At 40.4% G+C, this 13,200-nt stretch overlaps 1 protein-coding gene across 2 annotated transcripts in view; it reads right to left on the reverse strand.

The window, feature by feature from the left end:
- Positions 1-13,200, reverse strand: part of PDSS2 (decaprenyl diphosphate synthase subunit 2) — a 110,121-nt gene that overhangs the window by 53,220 nt on the left and 43,701 nt on the right. The gene's annotated exons all lie outside the window — the stretch shown is intronic.

Consider the following 13,200-nt stretch of genomic DNA (forward strand, 5'->3'; position numbering starts at 1 on the left):
CAGTTTTCCATATAACCATTAGGGGGTTCTAGCCATGCAAGTCACATTTATTAAAGGCAGCATGTCAAATAAGAGTTGACAATTACAGGCTATATCAATACACATTATGCCAGATGGTAATGAACCATACACAAAGGGCCAGCCATCCAAAATAATCACACCATTTTCCTCAGAAATGTTGAAGAGGTTATGGTTTATTACACAGTGCTCATTAGATATACAGTGGCAACATTAGCAATTTTTCCTTCATTTGTGTCTCATTTAAGACTCTACCCCCACAAGCCCATTCAAATTAATACACAAGGTTAAAATCATTATGGTCAGAGGGAAGAAAAAAAAAAAGTTTTATTTTTATTTTACAGTAATGGTGGATCAAAGGTCCCTGGAATCTATTATTCTCTTGGCTATTCTCTAACAGGATCCTAAAAAAGAGTGAAATTCACTGTAAATGGAGATTTGACACGAAGACGGACTATTTTTAAATGAGCAAACTCTGTATTACTTAATAAAACTAAGCAAAAATAACGGTTACGTCGTGACACAAAGTGACAAAAGCCATAAAGCTAAAAGCTGAAACTGAACTTTCGGCCTTGGCTTTGAACTTTCTCACCTGTGTTTCAATTTGCTGCTTTAACAGCATGGAAATATTTAAGTGCCCAAAAGGCAACCCATCTCTCACAGTATGTTAAAAGCACAGTTGCCTGAAATAACTTCAGTGCCTTTTCTGGGATTAAACTTCCAAGGCACGATTTAAAGCATCTTTCCACCCAGCTGCACATGTTGATTTGCAGCTAAGAATGACTGCTGGAGAAATGTTCCTACCTTTCTGTGTTTAGAGGAAGTATGTGGGTGAAAAGATGTATTGGGGCAAGCGTGAGTATCTGCCAGCACAAAAAAGGAGGAGTCTTATTGATAAAAAACACGCGGATGTTTCCCAATCTCTGAGTGACGTCCAACATCCAGAAATAAAAAAGATAATAATAATAAAAAGAAAGCAGCCATGAGACATGGAGGATGCACTGCACACATACCAAATGACAAAGAGACCCTGAAGAGAATGGGATTTTCTGTCCAGGCTCCTCTTCTGAAGCACACAGAGCATCACCATCTCCAGGAGATGCCAGGAGAGCAAGGTGGGACACCAGTTCCTGTTCTGGGAGGTTACTGGGAGTGAAGCATTGCTTCCTTGGCCATTCCCCACCACGGCACTGTCTGTCCCTCTGCGTAGAGGATGCTACCAAAAACTCAGAGGAGGACTGAGGATTTGGATCCTTTCAAATTCAAGGAAGCCACACCTGGACTTGCTGCATCTTGAGTGAATGCTCTGGTCCCTGGCGAGAGAACCCAGAGAACCAGTAACAGAATTATTTCCAGTTTGGGAATCCCACCTAAGTATTTCTTAGTAATTTTACCCAACAAATACCATCTGTGTTTTGCAATTTTTGGAAAGATTTTAAATATCTAATAGGGTTTTCCAAACAAACAAATAAATAAATAAATATTTTTTTAAAAAGAGAAAAATCCATCTAAAACTGTTTTAAAACTTTCCTCTCCTTCTTGCCCACGTCTGCCTTCCAATCCTGCGCCTGCCTGCCAGCCATCCCCCGTGCCAGCAGGCAGATTACCTCTTCAGACAGCCAGGGCACCCGAGCACAAAAGCCAGCCAGCTCTGACATTCTCTGGGCTCAGGGAACCAATGCCCTATTTCGTATTCCAACCCTCAACTTTTACAGCGAGGACTTCTCCTCTGCTGCCAATTAATCCAATTCTTCATTGCCAAGGGGAAGCTAGCTTCTGCTGCCGAGATCGCTCTAGACCATGACTTTAGTGAAGCCTACAACTAAATTTCACCACCAGAAGGACAACTTGCCCACTGACTGCAGAGGGAACGTCCCTGTCTGTTCACAAATCCCAGCCTATGCACGCTGTGCAAATGCACTGGATATCACTGCACATTCCCCAGTGCTCCCAGCGATCTTTTATTTTTTTATATTTTATTATTATTTTTCACTCATTTGACAGAAACACACCTCTAATACGAAGCAGTTATTTTACAAAACCCACCAGGCACAGAAGAGGTGATGATGTTTCTGAAGCAGAAGGTAGCACATCACGAAACCTCCGCACAGCTCCAGCTAGTCTTGAAGCAGCTCCCACTGTGCCCTTAAAACAGGCATACAAAATGCTGAAAAACTCTGCAGGTAAAAATACGACGTCTGAACTTGATAGGGTGGAAGAAGATCAAGCCAAAAGAATTTAAAGGGGAGCTAAAGGTTTTCCTTCTGACATACTGATGTGAGTCGCAGGTATTGTAAACAGGAGGCCAAAAAAATGTAAGACAGGAGGTGAGCAAAAGCTTCAGGAACAGTTGCAGTAGGGTGACCTTGGAAAAAATCAGATGTTAGGATATGTGATGCAAGAAAGACAGTAAGACGTCGACCTGAAACAAATTTGTTGATGAAAAAAACTCAAAAAGTGAGGCACAAAGTAAAGAATTCATTCGTGGGTTGTATGATGGTGCTAACACCAAAGCAGAAGTCAAAAGGAACATGGCGATGAAGAAAATTGGGAATTTTGTTTTGGAAATTTTATTATAAAGACTTCTTCCCTTAAAACAGCAGTGTGTGTCGGCCAGACTGCCTGTGGAACGACTGCGCACCACCCAGCCAGGAATAACTCAGATTTGCTCTACAGTCCCTCCACGAGGATCCTCCAGGTACGCCTCACACAACATCTACTCCGTAACAAATTTCACGTCCTTGTTTAAAAGTCATTTTTGTCTGTTCTGTATTCTATTTAACTGAAGCATATAAATACACTAAATCAATCGCAAGGATACAAACAAAGGGAAATAGCTCTTAGTGGCAGGTAAGTGGAAGAACTAGGTTAGTAACAACAGGAGCCAGCAGTGTGCCCTGACACACCCTGATGTATTATAATTTTATGACCATATTTTCTCTTACCATATATTAGTTGTTTCTCAGCCCCCAAGACTTCGAAGCATAGCTATGATTTTATTCTCAATGAGTACGGCAGGCAGTTTGAAGCAACCTAACAGAAACACCCCGAATTACCACGTACTGTCAGCTGTGCAGGTACCCCCAGCAGAAGCCACCGTGACTTATCACTTCGAGTGTTCCTCTGAAATCTCGCTGAAGAGTTTGTCTGTAATTGCATTCAATGTAGCTGAAAGTTAAGGTGCACTAACCTTGACATGAAAGCTCTGCTACTAATGACACTTGAAGTACACTGAACCTTTTTATGCAAGGGAAAAGAAGCGAACCTTTTTTATGCAGTGAAGAATACCTGATAAATGAGCGGTCCTGTTAAGAGAATAGGTGGTTCGTATGTCTAACTGCACAAGAAAAAGGCATTCAGGAAAAAAAAAATGTATATATGTGGCTTACCGGAATGGAGTATACCAGGTAGTTACAATTTTTATGATGCTTATATAAAAACATAATGTATATTCTGAAATACCAAAAAATACCCAACTCCCACGGGGGAGAAAAAATGAAAACATACACACGGATACCTGGAACAATCAAGGAAACCTGTCCTATTCCGAGCATTTGTATTTCTCAGCAATTAAAAGCTGTGCTTCCCGCACCTGCTCTCCTCTCCCTCCCTGAACTTTCAATATGCAGAATTGCATAGGGACAGCAATCCCATAGATTTAAGTGGTTTACTAGAGGAATGTTTTTGCTTTTCACAGGACAGAAGTACGCAGCAGATGGGTATTGCCTGCGACGTGCAAGGAATGAGACGGAGAGCTGAAGGGAGGCAGCAGACTTCTCGGAGGCTTTGCCTCTTGCACCAGGTGCGCTGACAGAATCACCAGCAGGGAAACGATGACAAACCTTTTGGAGCAAAGCAACGACTGCTGCTGCTGCTGGGACCGTATCAGCACGGTAACAAGCATTTGGGGCTACTGATGTCTGCGAAGTTTTGTCATTAGTAGTATGTGTTTTATGCAAATGAAGCAGCATGTAAAATTATGAATTTGTGTCTTTTCAACAAACAAAACTACTTAGTATGATACCATTGGTATGTCTTCCATCTCTTTTTTACCTTATTTACATCACTTCTGTATTATATTTGAAAATCTCGTGCATTCATCCTTTGGTCCTTTCATCCCCAAATGATTCAATCTATACATTTTAATAAAGGGTAAAATGACAACAGCCAATTCAAGAAACATTAAGCCCTAAGTCATGGTGGGGAGACACAGAAGAGACAAAACCAAACCTGATTTCCTACCTGTGTCCACTAAACAGGGCCAGTTATTGGTTGCAACCACTACTACGTTTCTGATAAAATTCAATTTGCTGACTGGAACTGCACATGAATTTAGTTGAACTTTTTGAATTGGTTTTGGTGCACGGATATCAAAAGCCAGAATGAAATTTCAGCTATAAAAGTCTGAAGTAAGCTTTCCACGGAACACTGTTTTGGTGAAACACAGTAATTATGAGAAAGAAATCAGAAATACTGTACAATATCTGAAACTTTACTATGTTTCCTCCCTTTCTGGAAATACTAGAAGCATAATTTCTTTGGCTACATCTTCTATTTCCACAAAAATTTACCAAAGTTTGGCCAAGTCTTCGGAAAAAATTAAATCAAAAAACTCCAATTGCAGATACTTTAATAAGACTTCAAGAGTTTGGCAATCACACTCCCCCAGAATCTCATGTGCACCGAATCCGCTCCGTAATCATGCTGTCAGTGCTGATCAGAACTTCTCAAGTGCTGCAAGCCTTAGGAAAAAACATCATCCATCTTTCTGATTTCTCTTTTGACTGCCTAACCGCCTTCTCAAATACAACACGGTTAAAATGCAGTCTTGAAATCTTTATCCCTGATTTTCTAACTCCTTATTTCTGTTCTCAAATCACTAATCACTGTCATCCCTTATATTTCTAGTAACTTAAACTCAGAATGCAACCATTATCTTCAAATCTGGATTTGCTAGCCTTGCAATCCACCCATTCCCAGAACCCTTTATTAAGTAACAATTTAACTTTCCTCTTATTCTAATAAAGAAGGTGCAATGTAACAAGGGCTTTTTTCCATTCCAATCTACTGAAATATCACCTCGTATCCGTTTGAAATGTTTCTGCAACGATGACTCATTTTTATTAATTAGTCATTTTCATCAAGTTAATCCTTGCTATTGTTCCTTGGTAATTTCTCTTATACTACTGCATCAAATATAAACCACTTGGCTTGTGAAGATGAAGATCTACCAAATGAAGATATCAGGATGCTTGAAATAACGCACTGAAATAAGCATGACTTATTTCACAGTCAACATCTACTTAAAAGAGAGTCAATCTGATGAGTTTTATCTCCCTACTCATTGTCACCCCTTGAGGATAATTCAGTTTCTGAATTAAGGAACATCTGATCTGACATTCTACCAGGATTCAGCTGAAAATTCTTCCTCTCCATCTTCAAAAAGTAAAAAAAAAAAAAAAAAAAAAAAAAAAAAAAAAAACTCCACCAAAACGTAGTTAGGCACTTTGCTCTTGCCCCCTTTTTGTCATACCAAAGAAAATCTCTCACAACCCTAAACAACCTGGGCTATAGCCCTACAATGACTGGGAACTTCTCTTTCTTTCCTTATGTTTTTCCTTATGCTCCTACTACCTGTATATACTCACACACCTGCTTTTATGTTGGAACACAGTACAAACAGCCAAGCTTCTCTGTCGAGCAACGCAATATCCTGTCAACACCAGTCTTAGCAGTTGTTCGATAAAGTAACATACAGTGCACATAACCCTCTATTTTAAAAGTCCTCAGAAAATGAAAAAATATTTTAAAGGGTTTGTGAATTTCTAGTCAAAAGGTAGAACATTCAGACATATTTTCCCCTACAAAAGAAAAAAAATCCACATTAATATGCTTTTATTTAGAAGCATCTCAGAGCTGACAAATCCTACATGAAAATCTACTACAAGCTGAAGACCAGATGCCAGTGAAGGGATCGAAAAGATTCATCCACTTAACACATAACATGATCAGGCTCTAGCACATCCCTTTATTTCAAGTGGAAGGGAACAGATACTGTACTGTCTTTACACAATCTTATGAGGTAGCAAAAGATACCTTCAGGGGTGGGAAGAGTATCAGTCAGTAGTAGTCAGGCTCACTCATATTTAAACCGAGAACTCCATATTTAAACTCCAGAACAGAGTTGTGTTGCAAGGGAAGGCTGTGTTAGCTCTTCTTTCCAACAGACCACCAGGGCTTTCTTTGAAAAGTTTCATTTAGGGTGAGGGGCAGGACTCGTTGCTCCCTTAGGTGCTACTGACCTGTTGCAAAATTTCACCAGTGCTGCTCTAGTGCTGTGTGCTGTGCTGCGAACCCTTGCAGTCCAGTACTCGCTTCACAAGCAGTAGGAGGAGTCCTCCAGATAAAGGATGGGCTGGACAGATAGCAGGTAGCAGGATGGTTTCTCCAAAGCAAGCTTTCTCTACTGTGAATTAAGATACTGAAAACTACTTCCTTCATTAAAAAGCAAAAAACATTTGTAATATACACACTGAGTTTATCTTGCTCCCTTACCCGGTGACTTATTTTGAAGAAGATTGGAGTCCACATCTTCCAAAATCTTTGATGAATAGCTTTACTCCAGTGCCTTCTGATTTATTCTACACTGTGCAGAGGACCCTTTCTTATTCAACACTTAATTGCTGTATTTGCACATGCTGTGTACGCTGACAACAATAAAAAGTTAATGAAGAAAAGAACTGATTGTAATGAATTAGTAATATTGTTAAATTTGTATCTGGAGTTGATTCTTATTGTTGTGGGTGGAAGATGATCAATAGGAATATGTAATCAAGTTGTATGTGCTTTTCATCTCCTGAGACTCGTCTTGTAAACGAGATGAAGAATCTCACAGGGTTTATCCTGCAAAGCTTAAAACTAAGCAGAATAATTTAAAATAATCGCTTAGATTTCCTCTTACTAAAAGCTAAGGGAAAGCCACCAAGGCTCGGGAACAAAATTGTACATTTCCTAGATTATAAAAGACAGCACAGAACGGAATCATAAAACAGCTTGGGTTGGAAGGGACCTCACAGATCATCTACTTCTAACCGCCCTGCCACGGGTAGGGATGAATCAGTGCTTATATTTTCAGATACTTTTCCCCTTTATCTTCCAAACAAGCCATTTTGTCAAAAGCATCATACTGCTTATTATACTTAGATATTGAATATTTTAGGACCCTGCATTTTCTCTACCATTTAATTAGCTAAGCTCCAAAAGCACATGGTAGCTCAGATAGTGCATCTCCACTGAAAGCCAGCCCTCCAGAAGATAGGAATAAGACCAGGAAGTCCCCAAGGAAATCATTTTTATGATGAAGAGACCTAATGTGCCCCAGTAAAGGTGAGGATTGATTGTTATGGCCTATTGTTACTATAATTAGAAGTCAAACACCAATTAGCAATTCCATTAATAAGATTAATCTCTGCAATATCTGCAGCTGAGACCCAGGGCTTGCGTGCAATAAGGCAGTGTGAATTTAAAGTGCAACAGCTCTTCTGCACTAAAACTCCCAGGTTGCACACGTACACCATACAAAAGACAAAAAGCCCTGCTCTTTTAGGATTTTGAGTTCCTACTTGGGCTATTGCTCTTACTGCATCTTTCTCATTTCTCGCTTTTTGTTTTGTTTGATCTCGTTCTATCGTGATTTACACCGCTGATCGGGACAGGTGTAACGCAGCCTGACGTCTCCCAAACTCTGGTTCCCAGCCACTCCCTCTGGACTGCACCAGGGTAAATCTAATCTTGTTTTCCATTACTGATAGACTCAGACAAATAGCAATGAAAAAAAAAAAAAAAAGCAAACAAACTTGAAATTCTGGATGCACTCTTCTTGTGACAGAAATCCACAGTTAGGCATCATTTATTACTTCCAAAGACGGAGGTAAGAAACACTCAAATCCAATCTTCCAAGTTAATATACCTGAGTTCAGAGTACAGAAAAACTGAGAGAAGGGCAAGGGATGAAGATGAGGTGAGAAGTCACACTCTTACGCGCTTTGTATTTTTGTAGGTACCAAACTCATCATTTGTATGGAGGTTCTTTGATTTTATTTCATCCAAGTTTTGTCTTTGACAATAAAACTTAAACAGAATTTGTTCACAGATAAATTGGTTCTAATAGGAAACTAAAAGCTCATCTGTGCAAGGTCAAAAGAAGGCTTCTTTACAATTTATTAGTGAACAGGTCAAGGAAACCTCTCAGCATCACTTATATTGTAACAATACAACTCATCTCACCTTCACCAAATTTGCTAATGCTGGCCACAGCTTATTAACCAAGAGGCTTTGTAATGGACTTGCATTCCCCTTCCCTCCTTTGAAAGGAAGGCCATCTGGTTTCTTTGTATAGGGCTATTGCTTAATAGGATATTGATTTATGTTATCCTCCTTTTGCCAGAGTAACTGTTACCTCTTCCTAAAGCAGCAGGTATCCTTCACTCTCATAGTCATCTACTTCAACTGGAGCCTAACAGCCCGAGTCAAGAGCAGCAGCAGCAGCCCTCAGCTGCTCATCTGCACTCACAAGGGCAGGACAGAGGCTGCCTGCCAATAACTGGGGCTCTCAGGGAAGGCAGGGCCCAGGGAACACATCCATGTGAAGCATTTGTTCTGTTTATCACTCTAAGTGGAACACTCTTTATATTCTCCTCAATCTTCATAGAAGGTGTGCTCATACCTCATGTGCTGTTACACTCATTATTCAAACCAGGTTATTGTCATTTTGGTTTCCCCTCAGCCATAAAAATCCCAGTTCAGCAGCCCAGGACAGATTGAGAAGTCAAGAACCCAATGTCCATCTGAGTAAATCTGTGCAGCACACAGATCTCAAACACATACTGTAATAAGCACATAACCTCTACACCTTGGGCTGCACTAGTCCTTATTTACCTTTATAGTCTGCAAGAGCCCAAGCAGCACCATTCGCACAGCTTCAGTTCCCCGGAGGCAGCCTGATTGCCTTTCATGCAGGCAGCAATTAAAGACCGCTCTAACAAGCACAGCATCACCTCTTATGCGTGCCCTGGCACAGGTTTTGGAGAAAGGACAGAGCTGCAGATGGTGAGCTGTCATCTATGAGAAACAGAAGAGATTCCCAGTGTCCCTGTGAATACACAGGGATAGCCCACCCGAAGTTACTAAGTTTTTGTTTCCATATCTAGCAAATAAAAGCTGGGAGTAAGCTACATGGAACTGCAAAGGGACAAAGCAGTAGGTCTCCTGACCTTCCTGCAACCAGAGAAACTTCCAGGGGAAAAGCAACCACTGGATGAATGAACACTCTGGACAAGACCTGGTCATTCTCAGAGACCTGTAAGTTTCAAATCAATGTTCCTTTAGAGGAGGTGACAACAAGACTTGGATATATCCACAACGACAAAGGTGTATGTGCATGAACACACGTGTCCATAAAAAGGTACCTAGGGCACTTAGTAAGGATTATTACTGGAACCTGATGAGCAAAGGACCCAATCACCATAAAAAGGATTAATATCTGCTGCTGACTCCCACTTCAAATGGGCTCTTTTGTTGGAAGCATCAGTGCTGGTTCCAAAATCATTGTTGTGTCCCAAGGAATCAGCAGAGCTGAAGCCATGAGGCAATGGGTGTCAGTGCTGGAGGGTGCTTCTGAAACTGGCACTCATGGAAGAAGAAAAGAAAAAGCTGCAAAACAGAGAAGAAAAGAGAGAAGAAAATAACTTGCTGTATTAGAGCCAAGGAAATTGAGGCCTGAAGAAATGGCATAAGTTCGTTCCTTGGCATCACTTGCACTTCTAGCTGCAATACAGAGGCTACGTGAGGAATCTGCTACTCAATATAAAGCCAAGGAGATTCCTCAGTCCCCAGCCAATCGTGTCTGGCAGTGCCAGACGTGAACAGCATAAGATACCCCTTTGGGTATTTAGTGAGAGAGAACAAGCCCATCTTGGTATCTTCAGTTGTAAGAATCTAGCTCAGCTATGAAGCGTAAAGCTGTTAAGTGTTCAGAAACCGTATGATCCTGGTTAATTAAAAACCTCCAGCAGCACAGCAGAAGCCCAGCAAGCTGCATCTTTGACCATCCAAGTAAGATTTGCTCTGAAAGAAGGCAACAGAGAGCTCTAGCTCTCTGAGAGTTCAGCTCTAGCGCAATCACAAGTTCGGAAATGGGTCTCAAAGCTCTTTTTCAGCTCTAGGCTCCAGCATTATGTCTGAGGTGTTCTCTGATACTATTAGCATGATAAACTACACGTTGAGTCCAGGCAATGACCCCGACCCTTACATGACACTGCTTGCATGCCCTGCAGCGAGCACAGCTTCACTGCATTTGCCATGGCTCTGTAGCCAAGGAAATACTCACCTAAACGGTAAGAGACCAGCAGAAAGTTTGGATTTCAGGAAATCTGTCCAGCAGCTGAAATAGGGCTGTTTATCATGATGCTACTTCCCTTTCGCATCCTCTTTTGGGAGCACTGGTGCAGAGCTGGAAGTAATGTCGTGTTCCTTTCCCCGCCAATAGGAATAAAATCAGGCTGCTGGCATCCTGACAGCGAGGTGGCAGTACCGAGGAAAGCAAGCCAAGCAGACATCTATAATGCTTCCCTCCTTATCTTCAGCGTGATTCATAAGGTAACCAGCAGTTACTATGATATCCTTCTGCAAAATGAACCGCAATTCCCCCCCAGCTTAATGTGGGCAGACCACATCTGCAAGCTGGGAAGTGCCAAGCAAACCTGGAGGCAGTGCTGGCCACGGGCAGCATCGCATCACTATAGTAGCTCTGCTCCTGTGACTACCCAAATTGCAATCCTCGTTGTTCTAGAAAAAGCTCGCGCTCTGGTCGCAGGCATCAGTTTTGTTCCATTGTGTACCAGTAAGAAAAAACAGGTGCCAGCTATGCAGCCAGCTAATCTATTTTTATAGATTTAGGTCAATTGTCCTGTAAATTGACATATTTAGAGTTTTGGAAAATAGGATAAAGAAAATTTTGGTTATTCCCAAGTCAATTCCTTATGTTTTAATTATGGTTACGGTATTGCTCATTTATATTGTGATTCAAGATATCAAATAGGGAAAAAAGGTTATGCAGAATGTCTCATCCCAAGATAAAAAGTCCTTTTGTGTGTGTGGTTTTCTGTGTTAAGTAACTGTGGTACTACTGCATCTTGCTGTTCACAGGCTGTACATTTAGTGTAGTACCACATATAATGGACTGATGTAACCTGGCTGTCCACCATGGGATGGAAGATTTCAGGAGAGCACAAGAGCCCATTCCAACACAAACAGAGGGAAAAGAAAGACTGGGCTGGTGCAATCACTGGAACAACTTAGTTCATGCTCAGGTTTCAGGAATGCAATTAATTAATCACTACTAAGTACTTTAAAATCAAGTGAGCCATATCCCAGCTAATAGTCCACAATATAACGTTCACAGCACATAAGTATCAGGCAATGAAGATGCTCGTTACAGCGCCAGAAATAATATTTCCAGCAAAATATTATATTTAAAGATGAAGTAATTATATGGCACGGCAACAAAAAAAAAAAAAAAAAAAAAAAAAAAAAAAAAAGAGCAGTATAGTTTACAGCTGCTGAAAATCTGTAAGAGTATATTTCCAAAAACTACTCCCGATGCTGGAGAAGTGCATAAACAATAAAGGATTAAGCACATTTCTTCACTGGGTATCACTGAGGGGTAGACTTTGCTATACAGGTTTAATACATGCATCATGTGTAATTAGACTGGAACCACAATAGGAAATAAGAACATACTAAGGGAAAAGAAAGTCCTTTGGTTCTTATTCAGGAGCAAGCAGTTTGTAAAACATTATTTGTAATACATAAAACAACTGCAAAGGCCCTTTAAGATCATTGTTTTACAAGCTGTCGGTTCTCTTAGCTAAAGCTAGAAAAAAAAAAAAAAGAAAATAAAAGCTAAAACCAGAGAGAAATCATAATCAGAAACAAGACAGATATTTAAGAGTGCATTTGGAGAAGTACCCAGTCACAAGCTCATTATAAAAAGAGAAGAGATCCAAGTCAAAAGCAAGGCCCACAGTGACTTCAGCAGAAGGCAAGACCTGGCTCACCACGGCACGAAATGAAACAAAGCGCTGGCACTTTGCTAGCATGCATCAGTTTGCCCGTATTTACATCACACTACAGATCTAAAGTGCCATTGAAAATTCATTTAAATTAATGACTCCACAGTCATCACTTTCACAGACAGTAATGAACCTTAAGTGAACCTGTGTGGGCATATTCAGAACCGCTTCGTTTCTGGAGTACCTTGGTAACTCTAAACTAGATATTATAATGGCTATTGACTTGCTCAAACTTAGATTATTAGGCTAGATTTTCAGCTGGTTGGACTGGCACAGCTCCAGTGATGTCCATTTACACCAACTGGCTCATTATTAATTCAAGGTCTTATTTGCTCCTTAATGAACACTTCCACCAGTCACCTTCCCAGTGGCAGCTTTAACCGCTCACAAGTTACCTCCACGGTGAAAATCATCATACTCAGAAACTTGGTTATCAAAACATAATGCTTTTTCTCTCCTTTTATGAGACATACTTAAGGTAAACTTTTTTAATCATTTACAAAATCAACTACAATACCTCCTGTACCATAATTAACTAACTAGAATTACGCTCTCTTACAGCATCATTTGCATATAAATATGAAAGTGTTACAACCCTGAGGGGACATTAAGGACAAAACCAAACAAGAATGGAATTAAATGGCTAAGGGGACAACACAGCCCCTCCTTAACGAGCCTCTTATATCTTTGTCTTTTTTTTCTTGCTTATTGTCATTTCTGTCCTTTATATTCATATATATATTTTCCTTCTCTATTCTGTTGTTTTACAATATTACACACACATTTTTAAGGCCTTTATTTGTTTTGGTCTTGTCAATTTTAAGACGCTATCCCTGCATTTCTAAAACAAATCAGGCTACAAACGTGTCACTAAGTTTGTGCATCCTCATTTAACACACTACAGTGGTCAGAAACACGGTTAACTGCAAGTGTGACAGCCTGTTCCCTCAACCTAGCAGCATGCACAATTTGTCACAAGGCCTTCACAAATTGAAATTACGCAATTTTTCAACCAGAACTCATTAAATTCACTTATTTTTCAGTGGAGGAG

The sequence above is a fragment of the Aythya marila genome, assembly GCF_965140915.1.
Source record: "Aythya marila genome assembly, chromosome: 3".
NCBI lineage: Eukaryota > Metazoa > Chordata > Aves > Anseriformes > Anatidae > Aythya > Aythya marila.